We start from the raw sequence: 23204 nt of genomic DNA on the forward strand, positions 1-23204 counted from the left end.
CGTTTAATATATGCAGAATTTTCTCTCCAAAAGGAATTGTTTTTGCTCCCAAGCTAGGCACTTGTGATTGAGCAGTTCAATCGTGGTTTAGTTTGAAAGATACTTTAATATTCCCATATTGTTCCAGTTGAATACTTTCAGAAAATGAACAGTCTCAGTTCTGGTTCAAACTGGCTTACTAGGTGTTGCTGTTTTGAAAAAATCCTTGGTTCAGTGCTCAGCTCAGTGGGAAAAAAAGATTAATTTGGGGCTCAGCTTGGTTCAGGGTTCACAAATTACAGTAGTTCCTTCCATTTGCGGTCCACACTTGAGCTGGGGCCCAGTCAGGGATGCTGCTCTGGACTTGGTGTCTGTGGTCCTTCCCTGCATGGTGCCCGAGCAGCCCTTGGCCCCCACAGCCATCTCCACTCCCCTCCAACCTGGGCGGGCAGTTCTCACAGCAGTGCCTATGGGAACCTGGCATAGGGTTCCGGCAGCTGGGGCCCAACCTTGGGCCAGTTTCTCTTGGGCAGAGAAGAGAAGAGAAGAGGAGGAGAGGGGAGGGGAGGGGAGGGAAGCAATTCCCCAAACTCCCCGATCATCCTCAGTCCTTTCCTCATACAGGCCTGTGCTTACATAGCCCTGCCTGAGACCTCCTGTGATCACCCTGAAAAAGCCTGCTGTTCCTTCCTCCTACCTTCACTCTCCTATTTCCTTTCTCTGCTTTCTTTTTCCCTATAGAATTCACCTGAAACTGGTTCATTCTCTGTACTGATATGTCCCCCATCTCTCCAACCGCTGTCAGCTCCAGCTGGTTAAGGACTCTTATCAATCTTTTTTACTGTGATACCCCATCCACCTTGTTAAGAATACAGTGGAAGTCCATTAAATATGTACTAAATATTGAATAAAACCTTACGTTAAAACTGGGCAGGGTGGCATATGCCTTTAATCCCAGCACTTGGGAGGCTGAGTCAGGAGGATCACCACAAGTTCAAGGCCATCCTGGGTTACATAGTGAGTTCAAGGCTGCCCTGAGCTACATAGCAAGACCCTATTTTAAAACAAACAAACAAAACAAAACAACCCTATGTTAACTTTCTGTCACTGTGATAAAATATCTGAGATAGTCATTTTATAAAGAGGAAAGATTTACCCCAGCTCAGTATTTCAGAGGTTCTAGTCCATGGTCATTTGGCCTGTTTGGTGCCTATGGTCTTGCAGTCAGTGATGGTAGCAGGAGCACATGATATGGAGGGAAGTAATGAAAGGGAAAGAAAGATGCTGAGTCCCAGTGTCCCCTTCAGGACACACCTCCAGTGGCTTAACCACTCCCACTAGGCCTCACTTCCTAACAATTCTACCATGTTCCAACAGCACCACAGGTTGCAGACGAACTCTTCAACACCAGGCCTTCGAGAGCTATTCAAGATCCAAACTAGAGCATCTTACAATCTAAACCATTTATATTCAGAGGTGATGGTCAAAGACTTCTAAAAAAGAAGCAGGTTTTGGCCACTAAAAAATGTGTTTCCTTACATTATAAGAATATCTCATTCTTAATGGGCTTTTTCCTGGTATTATCTTCTTCCTCTTCCTTTGCATTTCTTTTTTTTTTTAAGGATTTAATGCAGCATTTATTCCACACTCATGATGGTTCTGTTATCAGAATTACAAGTCATAAGAACAATCTATCAAGAGAAAGCTCCCCCGCTGCCATCCCAAGCTCCTAGGGCAGAGAAGGTGAGCCGCATGGGCAACAGAAGCACCCACCTCCCACCGTGGAAATGAGAAGACACATAAACAAGCCTCAAAAACAGACTTTTGGGTGACCTACAGCAACCCCAAAGGGAAACGAGATGGAGCAATCTGATACTCAATTACCTGGACTCTCTGAACTGGCAACAAAAGAGGATCTGGGAAAAAATGAAATCAGAAATAATTACTCAGATAACAGCAAAGATTGTGCTCATGGTGCAAGACATGATTAATAAATATAGAGAGGACACGGATAAAAAAATAGAGGATCTGAGGAACATGATGGAATCCCAACATAGGAAACCAATGGAATCCATAAGACAGATGCAAATAGATTTCCAGGAGATTGAAAACTCCATCAAAAGTCTGCACAGCAGAATGAACCAATGTGAGGATAGAATTTCAGATATAGAAGAAAAGATTGCAATTAGTGACCAGGAAAAGAAAAATTGCTTTAAAATTGTAAAGGAACAGGAGAAATCAATCCAGCAGCTGCTAGACAATGCAAAGAAGAATAACATAAGACTGATTGGAGTCCATGAAGAAAGAGGAGAGAGTCCAGGTGACATAAAAAAAACTGTTCACAGAAGTGATGGCAGAAAACTTCCCAAGCATGGGAAAAGAACTTGACATACAGAAAAGTGAGGCATATAGGACTCCAAATAGCCTTGATTAAAAAAAAAATCTACACATAGGCATATAATAGTTAGGACTCCAGAAATCCAACTGAAGAATAAAATTTTACAAGCAGTGAGAGAAAAGAAACAAATCACATACAAAGGAAAGCCCATCAGAAACACAGCAGACTTCTCAATGCAAACCCTCAAGGCAAGAAAAGCTTGGAGTGATGTATTTCAAGCCCTAAAGGAAAACAGCCTCCAACCCAGGTTGATGTACCCTGCAAAACTATCTCTCAAAATTGATGGAGAAATAAGATACTTTCATGATAAAGAGCACCTCAGAAACTTCATGAATATCAAACTGGCACTCCAAAAAATTTTAGACAATACCCTAGGAAAAGACAATGAGGATCACAACCCAAGGAAACCCAGCAGAATGAATTCATTGGGTGTGACAAATTAAACGCAAAGAGGGGGAATCCAGCAAAAAGAAAAAGTCATGACAAGGCTTTTAAAACTTTTGACTTCATCTCCCTAATGAGTGTATAATTCAATCTTATTATTGTACTGATTAGTATTTTTCTGATTCTAGAGTTGCATACCTTTCCTTGTGCTGCACTGGCTATTATCATCTTCTTATGTCTACTTTTTAATTGGGTTGTCTATTAATGAGCTCTAAGAATTCTTTATATATTCTGCTCATAGGTTATATGCATTGTAAATATGGTCTGTTTAAGGACTACTTTTCATTTTAATGATGTCATTTAAAGTTCTAAATTTTGATGGAATCTCATTTATCAATTTTTTTCTTTTATACATCATGTCTTTTGTATCCTAGGTAGTTCTTGCCTACCCTAAATTCATAAATATTTACCCTTATAATTTCTTCTTAAAGTTTTATACTTTTAGGCTTTCTTATTTAGGTTCATAGATCCCTTCAAGTTATTTTCATGTATGGAAATAAAGGGTTGAGGTTAATTTTTTATATATGGATACCAGGTGTTCTAGTGCCATTTACTGAAAACACTATCTCTTCTTCGGCTCTTGAATTGAGTTTATATTCTATAAAATGCTAATGTTAAATAATCTTTCAAAACTCAGTGGACCATATATGTGTGGTTCTATTTCTAGATTCTCTGTTTAATTCCAATGATCTATATGTCTTTCCTTACACCAACACTGACTTGATTACTGTAGCTTTAGAAGAAATCTTAAAATTAGGTACTAAACGTCTTCCAACACTGTTTTTTTTTTAACTTTTCTAGGTCCTTTGTACTCCTACATAACTTTTAAATTTCAATATCCAATTCTTCATTTATAGCAAGTATACATAGACCTGAATTTTTATATATACCTTGTGTTTTCTAATCCTGCTAAATTCAAATACAAGTTCTAGGGGTTCCTAGAGATTTCTTAGTATTTTCTTTGCAGATGATCATTTCATCTACATATAAAGATTCTGCTTCTACCTTGCCAATTCTATCCTAATTGTGTCATTTTATTGCCAGACTATTTTGGTGGGGACTAGGTTTCAAAGTTTAATGGACAGATAAAGAGTAAGCATATCTGCCCTTGTTCCCCACCTTAAGGAGAAAGCATTGTATCTTCTCCATTCATATAAGGTGTTCTTGCTGGAAGTATGGAGTACATGTCTTTAATCTGTTGAGAAGGTTCTGTTCTACTTCTAGTCTCCTGATAGCTTTTGCCATGAACAGCTGTAGAATTTAGTCCAATACTTTTTCTCCAACTAGTGACAGGATCATATGGCTTTTTCCTTTCCTCTGTTAAAATGATGACTTTTGGAGGTGGATCTTCCAATGCTGAACCAACACTGCCATCCCTATAACAAAACCACTTTCTACATCCTGCCAGATCTGGCTTCTAATAGTTCATTTCGTTAAACAAATTTCTATCTATGTTCATACTTTTTTCTTCTATTATCTTTATGCAGTTTTAGGATTAGCACAATGTTGAGTTCCTAAAATGAGGGGAGAAGTGCTCCTTCTTTTTTCTGCTTTAATTGTTTGATATAATTTATCAGTTAAAATGTATATGAGCCTGTTATTATCATATAGGTAGGTTTTCAAGCTAGGAATATACTTTCTTTAATAGGTGCTATTCAAATTTTATATTTCCTCCAGAGTTAGTTTCATTAATTTGTCTTCCAAGGTACTTCTTAGAAGTTGTCAAATTTATTTCAAAAATGATTTTTGTAATATGCTTTCTATATCCTTTTAAATTCTGTGAAATCTGTGGTAATGTCTCCTAGATCTTAATATTGTAATTTAAAAAATGTATAATTGATATTTTGTAACAGGAAGAAAAAGGCTAAAGGAGCAGGGGAAGTGGGAGGGGTAGGGTAAAGGAACAAAGGGTAAAGAAAAAATATGAGAAAAGGAAAAAAATGGAAACAAGGTCTTTGCAAATAAGGAAGGGTAGAGGGGATGAAGGGAGGGTAGGGGAAGGGGAAAAAAAATAAGAACCAAGATACTCATGTAAAGGTACAAGATCCCAATGATGAATATAACTGTGTTTTATACCTAAAATGTACCAATAAACTTAATGGGAAAATTAAAAAAAGAACAATCTATCAAATAATTTGCTCATAGTCTTAAATAATGCAGCACAGCACTACTATTAATAATTCTCTGTTCTAGGTTATGTTTAGAAACTCAAACAGCAATCTTCATTATCAAAAAGTTTTGAATTAAAAAAAAGGACACGATATCAAGCTGTTTCATAATTTAAGTATTTTCCACTTATAAAAATACTTTGGAAGCTTGAGGCTTGAATCTGTTTCTCTACTCATCTGCCCCACCCTCTCCCAATTATATGTTAGTATAAGGTTGCTGAAAGAATGCTAGGCTTATACATTTTTTTCTTTAATATAGTATTTTAAAAATCTGAGAAAGAATTCAAGAAAAAAGATTACATGCCATGTAGTTTTTCAAATAAAAAAAGGAAAACTAAGTGAATAAAATTTAGGCATACTAACAGTGTCCCTTTGAGGTAGAACCCTAAAAGGTCTTTTGATTAAATCACAGCTTAACTTAAACCTCTGTATCCAAAACTTCTCATAAGTTTTCTCTAAAGTTAATTGTGGAGAATATTAAGTATAACGTATTAACAAGAGACTTCCAAGATAATGTACAGTGGACAAGAATGTTAATCCTACAACTGCTGTCTTCATTTACACTGAAAGCACATAGTTCTCCTATAATAAGACGTCCAAGGTCCATTCCTAAAGTCTTTAGCATTCTATTATGAAAAGCACAGCCATGCTAACATCAGTACACAAACCACAACCCCACACCTACAAAACAAAATTAGAATTAGTGGCAGTTTATTGCCTTATACAAATTTAACCAACATGGCAACCATGCCAAAAGAATTAAAACATTTTCAGGACATATGTACAGATTGTACATTTTATAAACAATAAAAATGCAAGATCTGTGCATCATGTAGCAAACTCAACATGTGGGTGAAAACATCAATGCAATAGATGGGATTACAAAGGTACTTCCCTACACAAAAGAAGAAATGAAAACTCAGCCTAAAACAGGAAGTTTGAAGAGTGTGTTAACTACTGCACAATCTCAACTTGGAAAAAAAGAAAAAGTAGATTTAATCAAACATTTATAGGATTCAATATGATCCACTTTTACAAAAATTTTCACACAGTCTAGTCTTTGTTTTTATGCTGTTTTTCTTGGCTCTCTTTGTCTACGCTTTGGCTCCTCCATCAATCATGTTTGTCTGGTACTTACTATCCCTCTGATCTCATTTGTGGGATCGTTCTTTGCTTCTGCTATGCTTTCTAGATTTTTCTTTGTTGGGGGTATGTTCCCATTTTTTGGATTTTTCAACACTGTCAGTTCTTCCTTGACTACCACTTCTACCTCGTTTATTTGATTTTTCTTTACTTTCGTTTTTGTGTTTACTTGATTACTCTTTGCTCCTGCTTCTACTTCATTTCCCTGCATTTCTACTTCTGCTCCTACTTCTACGTTTCCTTTCTCCGCTTCTACCTCTACTGCGTTTTTTTCTCTTTTTTTGGAATCTCTTTTGTCATCTCTATGCCTCCTATCATCTTTGTCTTCTTTATGTTTCTTCTCTTCTATTTCACCCCGACTTCTCTGTTCCTTGGATCCTTCTCTGGATCGTTCTCTCTCCTTGTCTCTGTCATTACCTCTTTTCTTATTATAGTCTCGATCTCGTCTTCTACCTCTCTCATTTTCTTTCTCTCTTTCCTGATCCCTGTCCCTTCTACCCCCTTTTCTATCACAACTTCGACTGCAACTTCTATGCCTTTCCCTACTCCTGCTATGCCTGTGATCTAATCCACGATCAATACTTCGGGATCTCGGCCTTTCTTTCTCTCTTTCTTTGGCTTCAAGCTCTAAGACCCATGGCCCTCTCGATAGTGACTTCTACTTCTTTTTTTTTTTTTTTTTGGTACTGGGGATCGAACTCGGGACCTTGTGCTTGCGAGGCAGGCAGTGGAACCACTGAGCTAAATCCCCAGCCCCAACTTCTACTTCTTGATCTTCTTGGGGACCTCCGTGGACACAGCACTCTCCTGGGAGATCTTGAACGTCTTTGTTCAACATGTCTTTCTATTTCCTCAACACCTTCTTTCCCATCTTTCTTGATTTTCCTAGGCTGACTTTTAATCTGTTGATCAATATTCTTCTGAACTGGAACTGGAATTCTTGGAAACAAGGTAGAAAACCACTCCAGTTTTGTGAGAAAAGACTGTAGCATTTCTCCAATCGTCATTACACAGCCTCCACCAGCCTTCACATCTAGGTCCTCTTCATCATCAAGGAAGGACTCAAACCAGTCCCACATATTGGTAGGGGGGTGTGTATACCTTATATACATAAATCCAAGGGCTCTAATATATAGAGAGTCTGTGGGTGTTATAAGACCCATTACTTGCTTACGAGTTAACTTCAGAGTAAATAATTTGTACAATAGGCAAAAAGCAGTAGAAACCATTCCTCTTGTTCCAACACCTCGAACTTCTACTTACCCCTCCGCACATCCCTGTCTGGCCAGCTGTTTTTCTGCTTCCTTTCTCCCATGGCTCAACATGTGTGACTCTGGCCCGGGGTGAGCGGGAGAAGCACCAAGTTGGGGTTTAGGAGATCCACGTCAAAAGGAATAATTTTAAAGACGTGAACTGGAGAGGGTTCTCTTACTCTTTTTTTCCTTTTCCCTACCCCTCTTGCCCAACACACCTTGAGGATAGGCAGGAGGTTTGGGGAGGAGAAAGGTCATTAGTGGCGGGCTCTCCTGGCCCTAAAAATCAGAAAAGGAAAGGAGAGGGTGGCCCTAGATTGACCCCTCCCCGACAGGTTCCAGGCCTCAGCTCCCCTTTAGGCCACCTTCCCCACCCATACATCTTCAGATCCCGGGGGCACCTCTGCCAGTTTCCTCCATATCCCTCTCCCGAACTTACCCCCTCTTCCTTTGCATTTCTTGTTGTTTCCAAATACCAGGGTAAAGTAAAGTAAGTACACATTAATAGGCTGCCTCCTTTCCCTCCACATTCCTCTCTCTCTCTCTCTCTCTCTCTCCCCCTCTCTCCCCTCTCCCCACCCCCACCCCCAACCCCACTTCCACCTCCACCTCTACCTCCCTGTCTCTCCTTTAGCTCTGCTAGGCAAAAAGAAAGATCTCTGCAACCCCAGCGAGCTGTGGCTCTGGTAGAAGAAGGTAGTGCACTGGCTGCTGACTCACAAAGCAGAGGAGCAGAGATAAGCTGAAAGGCAGAAGCCAGGTGCCTAGAGGATGCCCTGGGGAGGCACCCAGCTCAACACAGATGCTCAAGGAGGCCTCATCCGGGGCTGCCCCTCTGCCTGCAAGCTCCTGGGCCTGTATCCAAATGGAATGTGCATCTGAGCCTCTTCTCTTTGAAGTAGCTTTTCAACTGCCAGTTACAGATTAAATTTACGTTTGTATAAAAAATTAATGAAGTATATAGCATTTCTAACACAGCAATTTTTGGCATTACAGTGCATACCTATAAGAAAATGGTAAGAAAAGAATTAGAATAAATATTTGATCCACCCGAGAACAATACTCTAGTTGCTCAAACAAGTGTGTCTTGCTACCCGCCCCCCAGTCCCCATTCTTAGCAATGAACATCCAATTATTTCCCATTTCTAGTACATGCAGCATCAATGATTAACCAAAGTTAAGTCCATGGAGCTTTCTAAAAGTTTCATCAAACAGTTCTTTGGGAAAATTAAGAATTGAGTCACACAATCAAGCAAGTCCAGGAGAAGGAAACAATCAAATTTGTCTAATTACCAGGTAGTTTCCCTGCTGGCCAACATGGCAAGCAAATAGAACCTGAAAATGATCTATTTTTTTCAAAGCTAAATACAGTCCTTTTCTCTAAATATTTTTATTATGTTTGTCTTTGATATTATACTTTCACTGAGATGTGTCAGGTATACACTTTTTAATGTGACCATATTGAGATTTAATGTATTTCCTGAATCTGCTTAATTTCATTGGTTTTAGAAAAGTCTCAGCCATTACTTTTTAAATATAACCTCCAGTATACTGTTTTCTCCTTCTGAAATTATTATCCAATGTCTCATCCTATCCTCTTACCCTCTGTTTCATTTTTCCATTTCTTTGCCTCTAAAGACTGCATTATGAATACTTTCCTCAGATTTATTCTGTTCATTAATCCTTTTTTAAATCTGTCTAACTAGCTGCTAAATGTTAAATATAATAGTTAAAATTTGATCATGATTTTCATTTCCAAAATTTTAATTTTTTCCCTGTCAAATCTCTCAGATCACTTAAAGTCTTATTGTGTTCTTTCTTATTTTCTAATTCTCTTTACTTTTAAAAACATGTTAAGCCTAATCTTTGTATTCTGATGTCAATATCTAAAATTACTATGTGTTGTTTTTCAGGCTCTTAGCACTCTGCTTCCATATATGGTTTGGTAATTTCTTTCCCTAAAGTATAAGCTCATTTTTGCCCAGAACATTATCTGTGCAAATTACCTGAGGCCTCCGTTACAGGTGAGTTCTTCCAGGGAAGATTTGTTTCTTTCTACCAGGTGAGTCAGGCACAACCAACCCAGACTTTACATTAAAAGTTAATTTTCCACTCGAGGTTTCTCACACCATACATACAGCATGAATTCAGGTTGCAAAACTAGGTACAGGTGTATAAACTCTTATGGAAGAATTTTTCTCCTTCATTCAGAATCAAAGGATGAGACAGACTATTTTCTTTATCATTTCCTAGGGCTTACTCCTTCTCAGCCTTTCTTATGAGAGTGTAGGATGCTATTTGTCACCCTAAATTAATGTGTGTTGGGAGAGTGGGGACTTCAGTTTGACTGTAAATAGTCCAACTGAAATTCCCATCTGCAGCTGTACAAACCAGTGGTCAAGCTCACGAAATCTGGTAAGTGCCCACAAGGGGTCACAACAACTCTTTGTCGCCCACTTTCATTGAGTCTCTTTACTTTGTCCCAACTCAATATTGCCTTTAGCAATATTTTTAAGTAGATTACCAGCATTTTTAAATTCTTTTAAGCAGGAGTGTTTTTATCAGAATTTCTAGTCTGCTGAACAACTAGATACGTAAGGCACATAAATCTTTACCATGTAGCCTCAGGAGTATGCCAACATTCTGTGACTGGCCAAATGTGTTCATTGGAACACTGGCCTTTGGTGCTGGCCACAGGCCTATAGCTTGTGTGCACATCAGTGATCATGACTGAAGGTGAAACTGCACTAAAAAAGTAAACTTTGAGCATTAGAGAATTGCCTAAAGGACTAAAAATGGGTCATTGACTTAGGCAGGATCCAAAGTCTACTTTACATACTCAGTTCCATGAGGTTAAGTATGAAGCTGATTGGAAAAATTCCCATCTAAGTCAGGGAAAACTCATATGAACTGATCCTTCAACTAACGAGAAGGAAGCTGATATGCAATTTGGATTCCCAAGATAGCATATTTCAGCCACCTCCAGTGTGTGAATTTTACAGTAGCTTCTACCCAAACCACCCAGGAAGATTGGTATGTTTTTACTAAGTCCAGGAAGCACCTCTCCAGATGTCACAGGTACTCTTGAGGCTTGTGCCCTATGCTCTAGGTGAGTGAGAATGCAGTGCTGGGACTCTCAGTGTGCATCTGGATGCAGTTTCCAGCTTTAATGATACTCAGCAGGGACAAACTAAAGAGCAACTGGTCCCTGGAATAAACTGGATGCCAGCAGTGGCTGAGGGTTAAACATCATTCTGAGAGACAGGACAAGTCTATTACTGGGCTCTGGTATAACACCAAAAGACTGACATATTCCTACAAATAGAAGAGCAGAACTGGGGATAGAGTTCAGGAAGTGAAAGGATACAGCAGCACACCATCCTTACATGGAAGTGAGAGCAACATAGAGAGCCATGATGGTGAACCTTTTAGACCTTTCAATGATACAAACAGCCCACTGCAGCATGTGGGTCATTGATTTGCTACCATTGATATAGGGCTTCCCTCACTCCCCTTATTTATGGCATGGACGTATGTGTGAATTCCATCAGATAAAATGGATGAAACAGAGGTGTAGGCCAGAACCTGTGGGATTCCACTGATGTGAGATGACCCTGTAGATAGCTGCTCCAACTATCCCCTCATCACCTGCCCTAAATATCCAGTGCTGAGCATTCTGTGTTGTAACATAACCAACAATGATAATGGAAGTTGATAGATCCTGTGTGCTATTTGTGTGTCTAGTGCTCCACTGAGCACATTTGTTCTTCCTAACAAGCCTACATAGTGGTATTATTTCCTCCATGTTATACAGAAGAAAACGAGGCTGCAAAGAGCTTAAGAAATGTGTCAAGGTTATACAGGCAGAATATGGCAGATATTTGAACTTGGGCAACCTGGCTGCTGGACCTGTGCTATCTATTGCAACACTGCATTGGTTTGCACCATACAGGGATATTTTTGTGGCACTGAGTATTGTGCAGAAGATAACTCTTTAGGTTAGTCACTAAGTGCTCACACTATAACTATTTCTTTTATAGAACATATGAAAAGGTTCAATTCTATTAAAGCCAGGTAAAACACTAAAGGAAAAATTGGTATTATTACAAATGACTTTTGGCTTCATCTGATTTGTAAGCCACTACTACTAAGGAACTTAGGGTACTAAAATTGGGAGCTTTAAAAATACATGTTCAGTTGAACTCAAAACATTTGAACAGTTTGGTATCAAAATATCTGTGTTTCCAATGCTTTTATAAAGGAATAAAAATTAACACTCATTGCAGTGGTTCAAAGTTGTAGTACACAAAATAGTCAGCAAAGATGGCAGCCAGGATTCTTCCCTTCAGGGCGTCTTCAGCTAAACCTAGAGTTTGTTTCTCCTCCTCTTGAATCTGGGTGTCCTTTTATTTGTTTTGATCAATAGAATGGGGTAGAACTGATATCTTGCTAGTCTACAGAAAGTCTGGCAACTTTCACTTTGTGCTCTTGGAAGTCACCCATCCTCCAAGAAACTCAACCATACCAGAACCACCACGCTAGGAAGACCAAGCCAGCCATGTGAAGCAGACTCAAGGAGAAGCTCTGGTCTACCCCAGCTGCTAGATAACTGCAGCCAAAGAGGACAACAGTGGGAGAAAAAACATTAACTTATACCTACCCACAGTGTCGAATTGTAGGGAACAACAAATCAGGGCTCTTCTAAAGCCTAATTTTTAGAGTGATCTGCACCCAACAATAGATAACTGAAATATGTTGCTTAATATGATGCTCTATAGCACAGCTTGTCAAATCTGCTCTAGGGATGATGGACATGAATAACAGGACAAAGTTTGTAGCTCACATGAGGGAGAATTAAAATCAAGATTTTTTCTGATCCTAAAATTCATTTGGAACCAGAAAATACCTAGAATAGCAAAAAAACCACTGGGCAACAAAGGCAAAGCAGGGGGCAACATAATCTCAGAGTTGAAATTATACTACAAAACTACTGTGATAAAAACATCATGACACTGGGCAAAAATAAATAAATAAGTAAGTAAATATTTTAAAAAACAGACCCAAGCCATCCAGCGTTCTGCTCGGCATGACTAGCCAGTGCAAGCAGGTGAGCCAAGCAGCGTGAAGCTCCCGGGCTCCATCCTGGGCCCCGCCCACACCACGGTGAGATCCCAGGCGCGACTTGGAGCCCCGCCCCCTTCTGGCGCTCCGCTTAGCCGCGCTGGCACCTCCAAAGCCCAGTCCTATCTCCCCCACCCGCCCCCACCCCTTCCTCTGGCCTTCCGGCTCTTCTGCTACCTGGTCCCACACTACAGAGGCACAGGGGATTATAAAGGCCCTTGTCCTGAGCGCAAGATAAAGCAGAAGTTAGTAACAGAAAGAGGGCTTCTCAGGCTCCTCGATGAAAACTGAAGCTCAGCGGAAAAGTATCCTAGGGCAGAGAAGCTGAGCCGGTCCCAGCACCCAGAAGGAAGCTCCCCTGCTGCCATCCCAAGCTCCTAGGGCAGAGAAGGTGAGCCGCATGGGCACCAGAAGCACCCCCTCGCCCGTGGAAATGAGAAGACACATAAACAAGCCTCAAAAACAGACTTCTGGATCACCTACAGCAACCCCAAAGGGGAATGAGATGGAACAATCTGATACTCAACCACCTGGACTCTCTGAACTGGCAACAAAGGAGGATCTGGGAAAAATGAAATCAGAAATAATTGTTCAGATAACACCAAAGATTTTGCTCATGGTGCAAGACATGATTAATAAATCTAGAGAGGACACAGATAAAAAAAATAGAGGATCTGAGGAATATGATGGAATCTTAACATAGGAAACAAATGGAATCCATAAAACAGATACAAACAGATTTCCAAGAGATTAAAAACTCCATCGAAAGTCTGTGCAGCAGAATGAACCAACGTGAGGATAGAATTTCACATACAGAAGATAAGATTGCAATTAGTGACCAGGAAAAGAAAAATTGCTTTAAAATTGTAAGGGAACAGGAGAAATCAATCCAGCAGCTGCTAGACAATGCAAAGAAGAATAACATAAGACTGATTGGAGTCCATGAAGAAAGAGGAGAGAGTGCAGATGACATAAAAAATCTCTTCACAGAAGTGATGGCAGAAAACTTCCCAAGCATGGGAAAAGAACTTGACATACAGATAAGTGAGGCATATAGGACTCCAGCTAGCCTTAATCAAAACAAATCTACACATAGGCATATAATATTCCAGAAATCCAACAGAAGAATAAAATTCTACAAGCAGTGAGAGAAAAGAAACAAATCACCTACAAAGGAAAGCCCATCAGAATCACACCAGACTTCTCAATGCAAACTCTCAAGGCAAGAAGAGCTTGGAGTGGTGTATTTCAAGTCCTAAAGGAAAACAGCCTCCAACCCAGGTTGATGTACCCTGCAAAACTATCTCTCAAAATTGATGGAGAAATAAGATACTTTCATGATAAAGAGCACCTCAGGAACTTCATGAATACCAAACCAGCATTCCAAAAAGTTTTAGACAATACCCTAGGAAAAGATAATGAAGATCACAACCCCAGGAAACCCAGAAGAATGAATCCATTGGGCGTGACAAATTAAACACAAAGGGGGAGAATCCAACAAAAAGAAAAAGTCATGACAAGGCTTTTAAAACTTTTGACTTCATCTCCCTAATGAGTGTATAATTCAATCTTGTTATTGTACTGATTAGTATTTTTCTGATTCTAGAGTTGCATACCTTTCCTTGTGCTGTACTGGCTATTATCATCTTCTTATGTCTACTTTTTAATTGGGTTGTCTATTAATGAGCTCTAAGAATTCTTTATATATTCTGCTCATAGGTTATATGCATTGTAAATATGGTCTGTTTAAGGACTTTTCATTTTAATGATGTCATTTAAAGTTCTAAATTTTGATGGAATCTCATTTATCAATTTTTTTCTTTTATACATCATGTCTTTTGTATCCTAGGTAGTTCTTGCCTACCCTAAATTCATAAATATTTACCCTTATAATTTCTTCTTAAAGTTTTATACTTTTAGGCTTTCTTATTTAGGTTCATAGATCCCTTCAAGTTATTTTCATGTATGGAAATAAAGGGTTGAGGTTAATTTTTTATATATGGATACCAGGTGTTCTAGTGCCATTTGCTGAAGACACTATCTCTCCCTCGGCTCTTGAATCGAGTTTATATTCTATAAAATGCTAATGTTAAATAATCTTTCACAACTCAGTGGACCATATATGTGTGGTTCTATTTCTAGGTTCTCTGTTTGATTCCAATGATCTATATGTCTTTCCTTACACCAACACTGCCTTGATTACTGTGGCTTTAGAAGAAGTCTTAAAATTAGATGCTAAACATCTTCCAACACTGTTTTTGTTTTTGTTTTTGGCTTTTCTGGGTCCTTTGTACTCCTACATAACTTTTAAATTTCAATATCCAATTCTCCATTTATAGCAAGAATACACAGACCTGAATTTTTGTATATACCTTGTGTTTTGTAATCCTGCTAAATTCAAGTACAAGTTCTAGGGGCTCCTAGAGATTTCTCAGTATTTTCTCTGTAGATGATCATTTCATCTAATATAAAGATTTTGCTTCTGCCATGCCAATCCTATCCTAGTTGTGTCATTTTATTGCCAGACTATTTTGGTGGGGACTAGGTTTCAAAGTTTAATGGACAGATAAAGAGTAAGCATATCTGCCCTTGTTCCCCACCTTAAGGAGAAAGCATTGTATCTTCTCCATTCATACAAGGCATTCTCGCTGAAGTATGAAGTACATGTCTTTAATTTGTTGAGAAGTTTCTGTTCTACTTCTAGTTTCTTGATAGCTTTTACCATGAACAGCTGTAGAATTTGGTCCAATACTTTTTCTCCAACTAGTGACAGGATCATGTGGCTTTTTTCTTTCCTCTGTTAAAATTATGACTTTTGGGGATGGATCTTCCAATGCTGAACCAACACTGCCATCTCTATAACAAAACCACTTTCTACATCCTGCCAGATCTGGCTCCTAATAGTTCATTTTGTTAAACAAATTTCTATCTATGTTCATACTTTTTTCTTCTATTATCTTTATGCAGTTTTAGGATTAGCACAATGTTGAGTTCCTAAAATGAGGGGAGAAGTTTTCCTTCTTTTTTCTGCTTTAATTGTTTGATAGAATTTATCAATTAAAATGTTTATGAGCCTGCTGTTGTCATATGGGTAGGTTTTCAAGCTAGGAATATATTTTCTTTAATAGGTGCTATTCAAATTTTATATTTCCTCCAGAGTTAGTTTCATTAAGTTGTCTTCTATGTTACTTCTTAGAAATTGTCAAATTTATTTCAAAACAGATTTTTGTAATATGCTTTCTATATCCTTTTAAATTCTGTAAAATCTGTAGCAATGTCTCCTAGATCTTAATATTGTAATTTAAAAAATGTATAACTGATATTTTGTAACAGGAAGAAAAGGTCTAAAAGAGCAGGGGAATTGGGAGGGGTAGGGGAAGGGAAAAAAGGGAAAGGAAAAAATATGAGAAAAGAAAAAAATGGAAACAAGGTCTTTGCAAATAGGGAAGGGTGGAGGGGCTGAAGGGAGGGCAAGGGAAGGGGAAAAAAAATAAGTACCAAGAGACTCATGTAATGGTACAAGATCCCAATGATGAATGTAACTGTATTGTATACCTAAAATGTACCAATAAAGTTAATGGGGGAAGGGGAACCCCTGCACTATCTTCAGGGGACGGGCAACTGGAACCTGCAGTAGAAATTTGCAGAGTTCAACCCTGTAGTAGGATGGAGCTCAACTTTGGACTAGCAGCCAGAAATCTGCCTGAATCTCACAGGTCTGCTGCTGGCTTGCTGAGACTCAATGACTTGTATATCCACATGAATGCCAACGTTGCCTACTGTGACAACAGAGACACCCTGAAGGAGGCCCATCATTTTTATTTTTTGCTATTTGCAAAAAAGAAAGAAAACTTTTTTCTCTTATTTTTAATTCTTAAGTTTTACTTTATTCTACTCTTTTCAAATTTTTACTTTTTGTTCTTTTCTTTCTTTTATCTTTTCTCTCTCTCTCACTCATTCTCTCGCTGTCCCACATTGCTCTTCATCTCCCCATTTGTTCCTTTCTGCACTGAATTTGGATTTCTCCTTTCTTTTTCTTTTCTTCTCTTTTTCCTTGATTATCATTAGTTTTGAAGGAAAATAAATATTGTATCTAGCCTCCCTGTTGCTATTAGGTGATTCTGTTCACATCTTTGTTCTTTCATTCTGCCTTTTCCTCTTGCCTTTAACAATTTCTTAGAGTTTCTGTGATCTTCCTGTGTCTTCTGGCCTCACCACTACTCTTTCCTGATCTTTCTACCTGTCTCTCCCTCCCCAACTCCTTCTAACTCCCCACCCCAAAGGGGAAAGATGCTATATTGAAGAGTTTATTCACTATAAACATATGTTGGGTTGGTCCTCAGTTTTAATTTAATTCACATAGTTAAAAGTGATAGATTAATAACTACCACAAATTGTCATTTTCTAAGCTGTGCTTGATGCTATGGTATTGCTGATTGTATCATTTGGGCTAACATGTTGTGATTGATCTAATCAGTTTTCCTTCCTGGTATAATGAAAATAAAATAGCCTCAGAGTCATTAGATTCTCAAAACCTAAACACAAGCTATATCTGGAAGGCACCTCTGAAAAGCAATCATTCTACAAGGGTTTTAAACACAAGCAACAAAGATACCTACATTAAGCAATTTTGAAATATCAACCCAGGAATTAAACCAAGGACAGTACCAAAAACAAAAATGAGAAGACATTTAAGCAAGACACAAACACAGCCTTCCATGCCACAAAAGGGAAATTTGGGGGGAAATGAGGTGCAAAAGTCTGATAATCCACCACCTAGACACCCTGAACTGATAGCAGAGGAAGTAACAAAGCAGATACATGAGGCTTTAGAAAAATTCAAAGCAGAAATAATCTCTCAGATAAATACAGAGATGGTGAGCATAGTGAAAGATATGATTAGAGGCTCTAGAGCAGAAACAGATAAGAAAATAGATGAGATCAGAAACACGCTGGAAGCCATGAATGCCCAGCATAAGAAAGAAATGGAAACCATGATCGCCCAACAGAAGAAAGAAATGGAATCCATGAAACAGATTCAAACAGATATTCAGGAGATTAAAAACTCCATTGAAGGCATGCAGAGCAGACTAAAACAAGCTGAAGACAGAATATCAGATATAGAAGACAGGATTGTGGTGAAGGACCATGAAAACAGAGATTTCTTAAAGATAGTAAGGGACCATGAGAAATCAATCCAACAGCTGCTAGATGATGCAAAGAAGAATAACGTAAGACTGATAGGAGTCCACAAAAAAACAGGAGAAAATACAATTGACATTAAAAAAACTGTTCACAGAAGTAATAGTAGAAAACTGTCCAGACAGAGGTAGAGAATTGGACATACAGATAAGTGGGGCATATACAATTCCAACTAGCCATGACCAAAAAAAATCTACATCTAGACATATAATAGTCAAGATCCCAGAAACCCAACAGAAGAACAAAATTCTACAGGCAGTAAGAGAAAAGAAACAAATCACCTACAAAGGAAAGCCCATCAGAATCACTGCAGATTTCTCAACACAAACCCTCAAATCAAGGAGAGCCTGGAGTGAAGTATTTCAAGCCCTAAAAGAAAATAACTTCCAACCTAGACTGTTGTATCCTGCAAAATTATCTTTCAAAATTGGTGGGGAAATTAGATATTTTCATGACAGAGAACCCCTGAGAAATTACATGAACACCAAACCAGCACTCCAAACAATTTTAAGCAATATCCTAGAAAAAGACAATGAAGGTCACAACTCCATGAGGCCCAACAGAGAGAAGACACCATGCAAGCCAAGACACTAAAGGGAAAGGTGGGAAGATAAGAAATAGAAGAGGCAAGAACAGTAAAACATCATGGCAAGGATGAGTCAATATCTCTCAACTATAACTATCAATGTTAATGGCCTCAATTCATCAATCAAATGAAATAGACTGACAGAATGGATTAAGAAGCAAAATCTAGCAATATCCTGTATATAAGAAACACACCTAACTCAAAAGGAAATTCATAGACTGAAAGTAAAAGGATGGAAAACAGTTCTCCACATGACAGGAACCCAGACAAAAGCAGGGGTAGCCATCTTATTTGCAGACAAAGTAGATTTCAAACCAAACCTAATTAAGAGAGACAAAGATGGTCACTACATACTTGTGAAGGGAACAATCCAAGAGGAAGAGATGACAGTCCTAAATATATATGCACCAAATACGAATGCCCCCAATTATACAAAACAAATATTAATGGACAGGAAAAACCAAATAAGTACTACTACAATTGTAGTGGGGGACCTCAACAGCCCTCTATCACAAATAGACAGACCAACTAGAAGAAAAAATTAACAAGGAAATTCTAGAATTGAACCAAGCTATTGAACAAATGGACTTAATAGTGTTTACAGACTGTTCCACCCCACAAAATCAGAATACACATTCTTTTCAGCTGCACACAGGTCATTCTCCAAAATAGATCACATGCTAGCTCATAGGGCATATCTAAGTAAATGTAAAAGAACTGAAGTTATCCCCTGTATATTATCAGACCATAGTGCAATAAAATTGGAGATCAATAACATAAGAAACTACAAAAGCCCCACAAACACATGGAAATTGAATAACATACTCCTGAACAACCAATGGGTTACAGGGGAAATTAAAGAAGAAATTAGACAGTTTCTACAAGTAAATGATAATGCCACTACAATGTACAGGAATCTGTGGGACACAATGAAAGTAGTTCTATGCAGGAAATTCATAGCAGTGAATGCCCATATTAGGACAACAGACAGAACCCAGTTGAATAACCTAATACAGGACCTCAAGCTCCTAGAAAAAGAAGAGCATAACAAACCCAAAGCTCATACAAGGGAGGAAATTATAAAGATCGGAGAAGAAATGAGTGCAATGGAGACTAAGTTAATGATACAAAAAAATCAATGAATCAAAGAGTTGGTTTTTTGAAAGAATAAATAAAATCAATAAACCTTTGGCCAATCTTACCAAAAAAGGAAAGAAAAGGCTCAAATACATGCAATTAAGAATGAAAAAGGTGAAGCCACAACAAATCCAGTAGAAATCCAGAGGATAATCAATACCTACTTTGAGAGCCTCTACTCTAATAAAATGGAAAACACAGAAGAAAGGGACAGATTCCTAGATACATACGAATTGCTAAAGTTAAATGAAGAAGATATAGAAATTGTAAACACCCCAATAACAATGAGTGAAATTGAAAATGTAATAAAAAATTTACCAACAAAGAAAAGCCCAGGTCCTGATGGCTTCACTACTGAATTCTACAAGGCATTTAAAGAAGAACTATCACCATTACTCTTTAAACTCATCAAGGAAATTGAAAGGGAAGCAAGGCTTCCAAATTCATTCCTGGAAGCAAGTGTTACTTTGATTGCAAACCAGGGAAAGACCCAACCCAAAAAGAGAACTACAGACCAATCTCCCTAATGAACATAGATGCAAAAATCCTCAACAAGATACTGCCAAACAGAATACAGAATGTCATCAAGAAGATCATACACCCTGACCAAGTCAGATTTATCCCAGGGATGCAAGGATGGTTCAACATTCATAAAACAATAAATGTAATACACTATATTAACAGAGTCAAGGACAAAAACCATATGATCATCTCAATAGATGCAGAAAAAGTATTTGACAAAATCCAGCAATCATTCATGATAAAAACACTACAGAAAATTGGAATAGAAAGTCTTTATCTCAACCTGATTAAGGCTATCTATGAAAAACCAATAGCCAACATCATACTAAATGGTCAAAAACTGAAAACTTTCATGCTAAAATCAGGAACAAGACAAGGATGCCCACTATCACCACTCCTGTTCAATATTGTTCTGGAAACATTAGCCATAGCAATTAGAAAAGAGAAAGAAATAAAAGGAATAAAGATAGGAAAGGAAAAAGTGAAACTGTCATTATTTGCTGAAGATATGATACTTTACATAAAAGACCCAAAAAACTCAGTCAAAAGTCTTCTAGACCTAATTGACAGATTCAGTAGAGTAGTTGGATATAAGGTCAACACTAAAAAAACAATAGCCTTCTTATGCTCAAATAGCAGACCCATTCAGAGAGAAATTCAGGAAATAATTCCTTTTACAATAGCTTCTAAAAAAAAAAAAGAAATATCTAGGAATCAACCTAATAAAGGAAGCAAAAGACCTCTACACTGAAAACTACAGCACTGTGAAGAAGCAGATTGAAGAGGATATAAGAAAATGGAAAGATATCCCTTGCTCCTGTGTAGGAAGAACGAATATAATGAAAATGGCCATACTTCCAAAACTGCTATATAGATTTAATGCAATGCCAATTGAAATTCCAACAACATACTTCACAGAACTAGAGAAAACAATACAAAAATTCATTTGGAACCAGAAGAAACCTAGAATAGCGAAAGCAATTCTAGGAAACAGAGACATGGTTGGGGGTATCACAATCCCCAACTTGAAACTATACTACAAAGCTACTGTGATAAAAACAGCATGGTATTGGCAAAGAAACAGACTGGAAGATCAGTGGAATAGATTAGAAGATGCAGAAACAACTCCAGACATACTCAGCCACCTCATCTTTGACAATGGAGCCAAACACCCTCATTGGAGGAAAGATGGCCTATTTAAAAAATGGTGTTGGAAAAACTGGATTTCAACCTGCCAAAGATTAAAACTAGACCCATACCTATCACCGTGAACTAAACTAAGATCAAAGTGGATTAAAGATATAAATATTAAGACAGAAACACTAAACTTGCTGGAAAATAAATTAGGTAGAACTCTTAATGACATTGGCATAGGAAAAGACTTTATGAACAAATTATCAGTAGCGTGGGAGCTTGCACAAAGAATCAACAACTGGGATCTCATCTTATTAAAAAGCTTCTGCACTGCAAGAGAAACCACCAACAAAGCTAAGACAACCTACAATGTGGGAAAAAAATTTTAGCAGCTGTACCTCAGACAAAGAACTACTATCTAGAATATATAAAGAATTGAAAAAAATCAGACCCCCCCAAATTCAAAGTCCCAATTCAAAACTGGGCATCCAAAATGAACAGACACTTCTCAGACAAAGAAGTAAAAGCAGCAAATAAATATATGAAAAAATGTTCAACATCACTCGTCATTCAAGAGATGCAGATGAAAACAACACTGAGATTCCACCTCACCCCAGAAAGAACGGCTGCTATCAAGAAATCAACCAATAACAAATGCTGCTGGGGGTGTGGAGAGAAAGGAACCCTTCTCCATTGTTGGTGGGAGTGCAGACTGGTGCAACCACTATGGAAATCAGTGTGGAGATACCTCAAAGAACTAGGACTAGAGGTCCCATTTGACCCAGCTATTCCCCTACTGGGTATATTCCCCCCAAAATTACAAGAACCATACCACAACAATATATGTGCACCTATGTTTATAGCAGCACAGTTTGTAAGAGCTAAAGCTTGGAAACAGCCCAAGTGCCCATCAACTGGCAACTGGATAAAGAAGATGTGGTTTTTTTATAAAATGGAGTACTACTCAGCCGTAAAGAATGAGAAACTAGAGACATCTATAGCTAAATGGATACATATTGAGGCCATCCTCTTAAGTGAAATAAATAGGACACACATGTGTCAATACCGAATAGTTTCTCTATTGTGAGAAACTTAAAGTGTAAATAAGGATGAAAATGATTAAAATTAATAATTGATAATTTGAAATAGGAAAAGGTCCAAAGGTGTAGGGGTGGTGGGAGAGAAAGGGGAAAGGGAAGAAGGGAAAGGAAAAATTATGAGAAAGAAAAAATAATGGAAACAAAGTCTATGTAAATAGGGAAGGATGGAGGTGGTGAAGGATGCACAGGTAATGGGGGAAAAAATAAGAACTAAGATACATCATGTTCAGGTACAAGCACCCAATGATAAATGTAAATGTGTTGTATACCTAAAATGTACCAATAAATATATAAATAAAAAAACAGACCCAAGGCTCAATGGAACATAATAGAAGATACAGAAACAACTTCAAACACACTCAGCTACATTATTTTTGAAAAAGGCGTGAAACAACTTCACTGGAAGAAAAATAGCCTCTTTAATAGAGTTTCCCAGCACTGGGGAACTCTGGGAAAACTGGCTGTCCACATGCTGAATATTAAACCTACACACATACCTCTTATGGTTCACTAAACTAAAATTGAAATGGATCAAAGTCTAAATATTAAAACAAACACTTAATCTGCTGGAAGATAGAATAGGTAAAACTCTTGAAGATATAGGTATAGGCAAATACTTCATGAACAAAACCCTAATCCCACAGGAAATATTGCAAAGAATCAACAACTGGGATCTCATTTTATTATAAAACTTTTGAACAGGAAAAGAAACCACAGAGTGAAGAGACAACTCACAGTGTGAGAAAAAAATTTGACAGCTGTTCCCCAGGCAAAAGACTAACATCTAGAATATATAAAGAACTAAAAAAAATCAGAATCCCCAAATTTAAAGACCCAATCCAAAAATGGGTATCTAAAATGCATAGACACTTCTCAGATGAAGAAGTACAAACAGCAAATAAATATATGAAAAAATGTTCAACATCACTGGTAATTCATGAAATGCAAATTAAAACAACACTGACATTCAATGTCTCTCCAGTAAATGGGGTGGGGAAGAAAGGTTGAGGGGGAGGT

At 38.0% G+C, this 23204-nt stretch overlaps 1 protein-coding gene and 1 pseudogene across 1 annotated transcript in view; both read right to left on the reverse strand.

The window, feature by feature from the left end:
• Positions 1–23204, reverse strand: part of Gpr39 (G protein-coupled receptor 39) — a 250818-nt gene that overhangs the window by 155302 nt on the left and 72312 nt on the right. The window lies entirely within an intron of this gene.
• Positions 6034–7499, reverse strand: LOC110344070 (uncharacterized; annotated as a pseudogene).

This window comes from Heterocephalus glaber, unplaced genomic scaffold (assembly GCF_053883595.1).
Source record: "Heterocephalus glaber isolate CG9 unplaced genomic scaffold, H.glaber_assembly_v1.0 deba00000347, whole genome shotgun sequence".
Lineage (NCBI taxonomy): Eukaryota > Metazoa > Chordata > Mammalia > Rodentia > Bathyergidae > Heterocephalus > Heterocephalus glaber.